Source organism: Rattus norvegicus, chromosome 7 (genome assembly GCF_036323735.1).
Source record: "Rattus norvegicus strain BN/NHsdMcwi chromosome 7, GRCr8, whole genome shotgun sequence".
Taxonomy (NCBI): domain Eukaryota; kingdom Metazoa; phylum Chordata; class Mammalia; order Rodentia; family Muridae; genus Rattus; species Rattus norvegicus.
Window position 1 is genome coordinate 66,721,336 of NC_086025.1, and position 7,323 is coordinate 66,728,658.

A 7,323-nucleotide genomic window follows, 5' to 3' on the forward strand; every position below is an offset into this window, starting at 1 on the left:
GAGAGACACAGCCAGAATACAGCAAATACAGAGGCGAATGCCATCATTAAACCACTGAACTGAGAATAGGACCCCCGTTGAAGGATTCAGAGAAAGAACTGGAAGAGCTTGAAGGGGCTCGAGACCCCATATGAACAACAATGCCAAGCAACCAGAGCTTCCAGGGACTAAGCCACTACCTAAAGACTATACATGGACTGACCGTGGACTCTGACCTCATAGGTAGCAATGAATATCCTAGTAAGAGCACCAGTGGAAGGGGAAGCCCTGGGTCCTGCTAAGACTGAACCCCCAGTGAACTAGATTGTTGGGGGGAGGGCGGCAAGGGGGGAGGATGGGGAGGGGAACACCCATAAAGAAGGGGAGGGGGAGGGATTAGGGGGATGTTTGCCCGGAAACCGGGAAAGGGAATAACACTCGAAATGTATATAAGAAATACTCAAGTTAATAAAAAAAAAAAGTTCCTAAGAACTTCAGGAGGTTAAGTATGGAAATAAGGGGTAGCACAAGGCAGCAAAGGTCTCTCCTTCTACATTAACAGTACTTATAAAATTGATCCCTACTCCAAAACACTTTACCATGCAGGAAGTACTCCTTCCTGCCTCATAGTTTCATTCTTATATTGGTCCACCATGTCTATGAACATAATGCAAGTCCATGGCAAATAAAACTGCAGATCAGGCCAATTCATGAGACCAATGAAAGTAAAGCTGAAGGCTGCTCAATTCAAGCAGTCACTATTGTGAAGGCAAAAGAAACTCCATCTTATGCTTGACATCCACCTTGCTACCTAATAGCTATTTGTCTCTGACTCAAGCTCTTGGAAGGTAAGTTCCTTACAATCCAGGATGACTCACTGAGTCCAACCCTCAAATGTATAGCCATGACTATCTGCTTTTTGCGATATAAGTAACTGTTTTAGTGGCTTCTGTAACCTGCTTATGCAGACATTCAAGAACTTCTTCTGGGATTCGCCTTTAAAACCCTTCCTTAATCAGCCTCTGGGCTACACATGTTTGATTTGTCTTAGAGATTGTGGTCCTACTAGCACTTTTTATAAATTTGGCTAATTATAGTCTAAATTGAGTCTGGAGGGCTTTCTTTCTTCGGGGCTTTTGAACTCCAACATACCACAGGCCAGAGAGTTGGAGTGGAAGTAACCAGACTCTAAGGAAGAGCAAAAATAAAGTTACTGAGATGCAGCAAAGAAAACTATTTGGGTATCATAACTTTAAACAAAGCTTTGTGGGGAAAGACAGAATCAAATGTGAGAACTGTGTAAGTAGTATTCTTGGGATCATGTCTCAAAATTGAAGTATAAAGAATTTAATGTTGGGCAGTCAAATAATTTTATTGGAAGTTTTTGTTTTCACATCTAAATTAAATTTACTGGCTTTGTGGTATAAATCTGAAGCCCCAGCACTCAAGGAGGAGAGAAGCTCATGCCCAGCAGGGTGCATACACAGAGTCTCCCTGTCTCAACAGTAAATGAGAAATCAAGCAAGTTTATTCTGTTCATTCTTTAAGAATTAGCCAATACTATAAACTAGTATATTCAATATAATATTCAACATAACATAAACTTATTTTATAACTTTTAGATTAATTTTCAACAAGTCTATTGTTGTTTGATTTAGGGATCATTTTTCTGTTTTCTCTGTTCTGCTTTGGTCAGTGTTTTACATATACTCACTTTCAGGTGCCTATTTCTTCTGTCATCCAACACTTTCAGATCGTGAGGGTCTTATGTGACTGTAGAATTAGTGTTGCTACTTTTACTATTTTCTAGTGTCATTACACGGCATTGATAGCCTTCTAAAGCCCAAAGGAGGGAAAGAAATGGGCTGCCAGGGTTTGGATGTCACTATGTCAAAATCAAAGCCAAGGTGACTTAGAAATAATACTCCAAGAAGGAAGTGAGGCAGGATAGATTAGGAAATAGCAAAGATCAATAGGAGGAGAGACTGTCCAGGCTTCTACCTCTATAGTGACAAGGCTGGGCCTGACTCTCTATCTTGCCAGTTATATACACAACTTTACTCCCACCAATGCCCAAATGTCCATCGAAAAATAGTTGAAGTTTCAGGCACCCTTGATGGAATCTTTTAAGAGACAGTGATGCTATTGTTAGTACCCACAGGAACAATGAATTCATCTTGAGTATCACCAGGACTGAAGAATTAGGCCTCTCAAAGGTCTTAGTATGTAATACTTAGTACTTAAGTGTCCATGCTATCATTTTGACAAATGTCTGCACAACAGTGGATCTCTGAGTGCTGCCAGGTAAACAAACATGAGTTCAAATCATAACTTTGTCATCGTGGCTTGTGTGACCTCAAGTAAGGGATCCAAACTGTCCAAGCATCAGCTAATTCTACCTCCTGGGACTTGAATGATGTCTTAGGTCAAATAACCTACAGGCGCCCACCAGAGAAGAGGAATCATATGCTTATGCCATGCCCCTTGTGGTCGTTTAAATAGAAATGGTCCCCACAAGCTCATATATTTAAATGTTTGGTCATTAGGGAGTGACACTAATTGACAGAGATTAGGAGATGCGGCTTTGTTGGAGTATGAGTAGCCTTGCTTGCAAAGTGTTGCTGGGAGTGAGTTTTTGGAGTTTCAAGTGCTCAAGTCGGACTCAGTGCCTCTCTCTTCCTGCTTCCTGCAGATTCAGATAGAGCCTGGGAGAACCTACACTCTGTGCTATGTATTTGAAGCAAGCACCATTGAACTAATGCTATTTCAGAGCCCAACATCCTCTACCCAGACCTTTGGACCCCTCACCATATCTACATTCCCCATGACTCAGAGCTGTGCTCTGCCTAGAGCCTCTTGGCCTGCTGTTTAGGGAGCAAGAGTGCCTGGGCTGACTGGTTTCCCCTCAGGTCTCACTGCTGCTGAAAGTTGAAAGCATAGCAGTTTACTGGAGCAGTTTATGCCAGAGAGTTTACATTGTGCGGTGCAGCTAATGAGTGGTAGTTAAAGCCTGTGTGTGAGGAGAGAGTCCATCCTTCTGGATAGAGAAAAAAGGGTACCTTCATTCAACACCTATTAATCAAAAAGCAGTCTCTGCCCTGAGCTTTCCTGACTTTTCTCACTTAAGCCTTAAGACAGCTCCTAAAGGAAGATTATAAGCCTTTTAGTTTTATAACTACAGATTGATCTAAAAAATAAGAATACATTTCCTACTAAAATGCTTGAGCCAGGATTCACATGTACATCATACCAGGTTCCAAAACAATATCTTTCTACCCAGCATAGAGGCTGCCACGGAAGATCATGTGGTAGTCATGCCTACTGTGTGCTCAGTGTTTTCTGAGCATCAATGGACAAAGCTAAGATGTCATGACTCAGCTTCTCTGAAATTATGGTTCACCAATAAAACCAGTGGATCTGGTGGGGCCTAAATAGATTCAGATTCCCTTTAGCTTGATTCCTTCCTTTTCAGTCTTTTCCTGTTTAAAGCATGGTACTCTAACCCTAGACCTAGGGGCTTTCAGATAAATTCTGAACTTACCTAGGCGTCTTATCTAGATAACTAACCTAGACAAAAGAAAATGAACCTGTATGTTATTTAAACCACTGCTGTTGACTGGACTCTATTTCTAGCAGCACAGTCACTATTCCTACAAAGCACAGACTGTGAGATATTTATCAGATTTTCAAGGAAGACCTTATTATCCCTGTTAGCTTTCCTTCTAGGCTCTGCCCAGCAGTTACCTGGCAATAACCATGTAGGCCTGGTTTGCTATGACTGTTCGGCCCCTCCTTGCTCTCTCTGTCCCTTCTCTCTCTGACTCTCTTCTTTCCCTTCCCCTTTTCTCCATTTCTCTCCACTTCCCCCAACCCCTTTTCTCTTTGTGTTCCTGGCTGGTCTCTCTCTCTCTTTCTCTCTCTCTCTCTCTCTCTCTCTCTCTCTCTCTCTCTCTCTCTCTCTCTCTCTCCTGTCTATACTCCTTGTTCAACTCCCCTTCTCCATGTCCTAAATAAACTCTATTCTACACTATACTCATCATACAGTTGGTACCTCAGGGAGAAGGGATGCCTCAGCATGGGCCTGCAAAGAAGGCACCCCTCCGACCTTACCATACCACACTCTATCAAACATATCCCGTCTCCTTTTTATAAAAACACAACAACCCCAAATCAAGTCAACCATCTCACTTGCCCTAAGCCATCTGTCCAGGAAGAATGTCTCTGAATTTCTATGTTACAAGACTGATTCCAGGAAGTCCTGACACAGTCATAGGTGATAGCCTATCTAATCTTAGCAGTCCTAACTTCCAGAATTCAAAAGCAGGTGTGATTTCTTACCCTCAGAAACTGTAGATACTGGAAGGACATACTGAAATATAGGGTTGCTAAGACCCTGAGGTCTTTGCCAGTAGTACTTAAACTTCTGTGTTATCCACAGAAAACATTCAGTTTCTTTATGAAACCTTTATCTTACAGCCTGCCCCCAAACTCCCACCACATAGAACTTTTTTGCTGTAACTGTAACTGTAAGAAGTTTCATGTGACTAAGAGGCCTGACAAGGATTTCAGTCTATCTCCTAGCATCTTCAGGAGATATTGATCAGAAACCCTGTAAAATAGCAGATTTTCTCTAGTCCAGAGCTAAGAAGATAGCTTACATAATTAGAGATGGTTTGTCAAAGCAAATTTCACAGGCAACTGATTCTATCTACCTAGAGTCTTGGGATTCTCTAACGAAATAAATAATTACTGTACATGTTTTGATAGCTATGCCTCATTAGAGGTAGATGTTTAGAAATGGCATTCTGAGGACTCTGTGTCTATTGATGCTTCTTTTAAGCATGGTGAACTTTCCAGACTGGATTTTCTTTTAAAAAAGAAAAGTAACTTGCATTGTAGGGACCAGAGCAAGGGGTAAAGTAAAAAATCAGAATGTACAGTTCTAATTCGGAAAAAAGCTAGAACAATGTTTTTTGCAGAGTATAAACTTAATCAGAAAGAATTCTCTGAAGAATGCACCTAACTTAAGTATTATAAGTCCTGACCTCAAATTGCCACCTTATTTTTGTATATTTTCTGTGTTTCCCTTGTCTCTTCCACTCTTCATGGAATATGTGGCTGGAGATACAACAACACAACAAAAGGACTTTAATGGGAAGTAGCTTTAGCCCTAATAACCAAACTGTTGGCAAGTCACTCTGTTATCTCCAAGTTCTCGTAAGGGGCACCCTTTCAGTTGGAAGACCAGTGACCCTCCACACAACTAGAGGACACAGAATGGTTGCTGGCCTCTCCACCCCAACCCACTTATACCCTGAAAGACACACACAATACTAGAATTGGTTCATAGTAGTCAATCAATACACAAATTAAATAGAATTGGATGTCCACAATCTGTATCTTCGACTTCCTCTAAATGTGACTGTTTTACAACCATGAGAATGATCTCTCAGGCCTTTCATACATACTCTTGATCTGTAGTCCATGTTTCAGGGCATAGTTTCCCAAATAGCACCACGGGCAGAATGACCTAGTATATCTGCTGGTAGGGTATCCCCTCCCTAGCCTGGAACTCTGTGCTACAAGGGTAGAAGCCTGCTATTCTAATGCTTCTGAGTCCAGGCAGAGAAAAGACAAAGAGGTGGGTGCAGTGAGGAGGGAAGAGTCCCTGGAGTATAGCTAAGAGAATAAGGAACTCACCATGAGGATCTCTCCAGTTCACACAGAGGGGCTGTAATGTTACCCATAAGGAAACAAAGGGTGAAGAATGAAAAACAGCTAACACCCCTAGGAACTTGGCGAGATTGCTGTTTAGAGAAGGATTCACTTCTCAGCATCTACCAGGGAAGCATCCTACTTGGCTTCTAAAGAATGAAGAGAAGAGGTTCCCTTTCCAAAGGAGTGGCTGAAAACCAGGAACTCTCTTGTTCTCTTCAGAAGTTGTTTTAGTTGGTTGTTTTTTTCCAAACCGAAAGAGAAGAGGAAACTGTGTGAGGCTTTTGGAGATCAATGTCCACTGTATTGGCCTTTGATTTATACTTCTCCCCCTTGAAAAGCAAAGGCACTAAGTTTATGAATGTATTTATTAGGTCACAAAAGCTCCTGCAATCTAAGTAATGACTGGTAACAGACCAGGCTAAAACAGTGTAACCTGCACACAAGCTGTCCTCCCATCCCACAGCCCAGAACAACTTAAGTCATGAGATAAAAAGAGCTCAGTTCACGAGTTCCTCTTTCCAGAGTCCTTCCTTGCCTCTCTAATGATCTTATATCCCTGATGTCTTGAATAGGAAGGGTCACCTGACATGGAGGGTCAGATGGACTATTGCAATGATTCGATCCCGTTTCTGTATTCCTGTTACTCCAAGAGAGATGACAGGAGCACCATGATACAGGACTTGAGACACTCTATTCCGTTCCAGAATTTGGTTTGAGGACATTCATTTTAACGCCACTTAGTATCAAGCATACTTTTTGATAACAATCTACATTTAAAGTATTAAGAGCTACATTTGTAGGTTTGTTTTGTAGTTGAATTCTAATATTTTACCCAGTTCTAATTGCCTAGACTATGTAGTCCTCAACAAAGAAGTATAAAAGAGGAAAGACAGTGAGGGGTAAGTAACCCTGAAAACCATTTGAAAAGGTTCCATAGACACCTACTGTGTTGTTTTGAATGAGACTGGGCCCCCACAGGCTCATAGATTTTGATAGTTGGTCACCAAGGAGTAGTACTATTTGAAAGGATTAGGAAATATGGCCCTGTTAGAGGAAGTATGTCCCAGGGTGAGCTTTAAGGTTTCAAGAAGCCCATTCTAAGCACAGAGTCTTTCTCTTCTGACTGCCTAAAGATCTTGATGTAGAGCCCTTAGCTCCTTCTCCAACACTACGTCTTCCTGCGTCTTCCTGCGTGCTGCCATGCTCCCTGCTATGACAATGACAGTTATGAATATATTGTAATGCTAATCGATTGAAATTTTAAGCAAACCCCAACTAAATGCTTTCTTTTATAAGAATTGCTGTGTCTCTTTACAGCAATAGGACACTGGCAAAAAAAAAAACCTACTTAAGTTGCTTCCTAATTGTACATAAACATATAAAAAGAGTTTAAATAGAGCTATCTTATAGCAGCACAACGGTGCCCATACTAGACACCACAGATAACGAATAAAAAAACGCTCAGTGCCAGGAGTGGGTTACTTCTTTTAGTTGACCAGTGAAGTCCATGAACCACCCTCTCTCTCTGAAACATTGCAGACTATTACAAATACTTTTGATTGAAGTGGAAATTTCTGGTTTATTAGGAGACTCAGTTGTATCACATTTTTTTTCTGGAAACTGCCT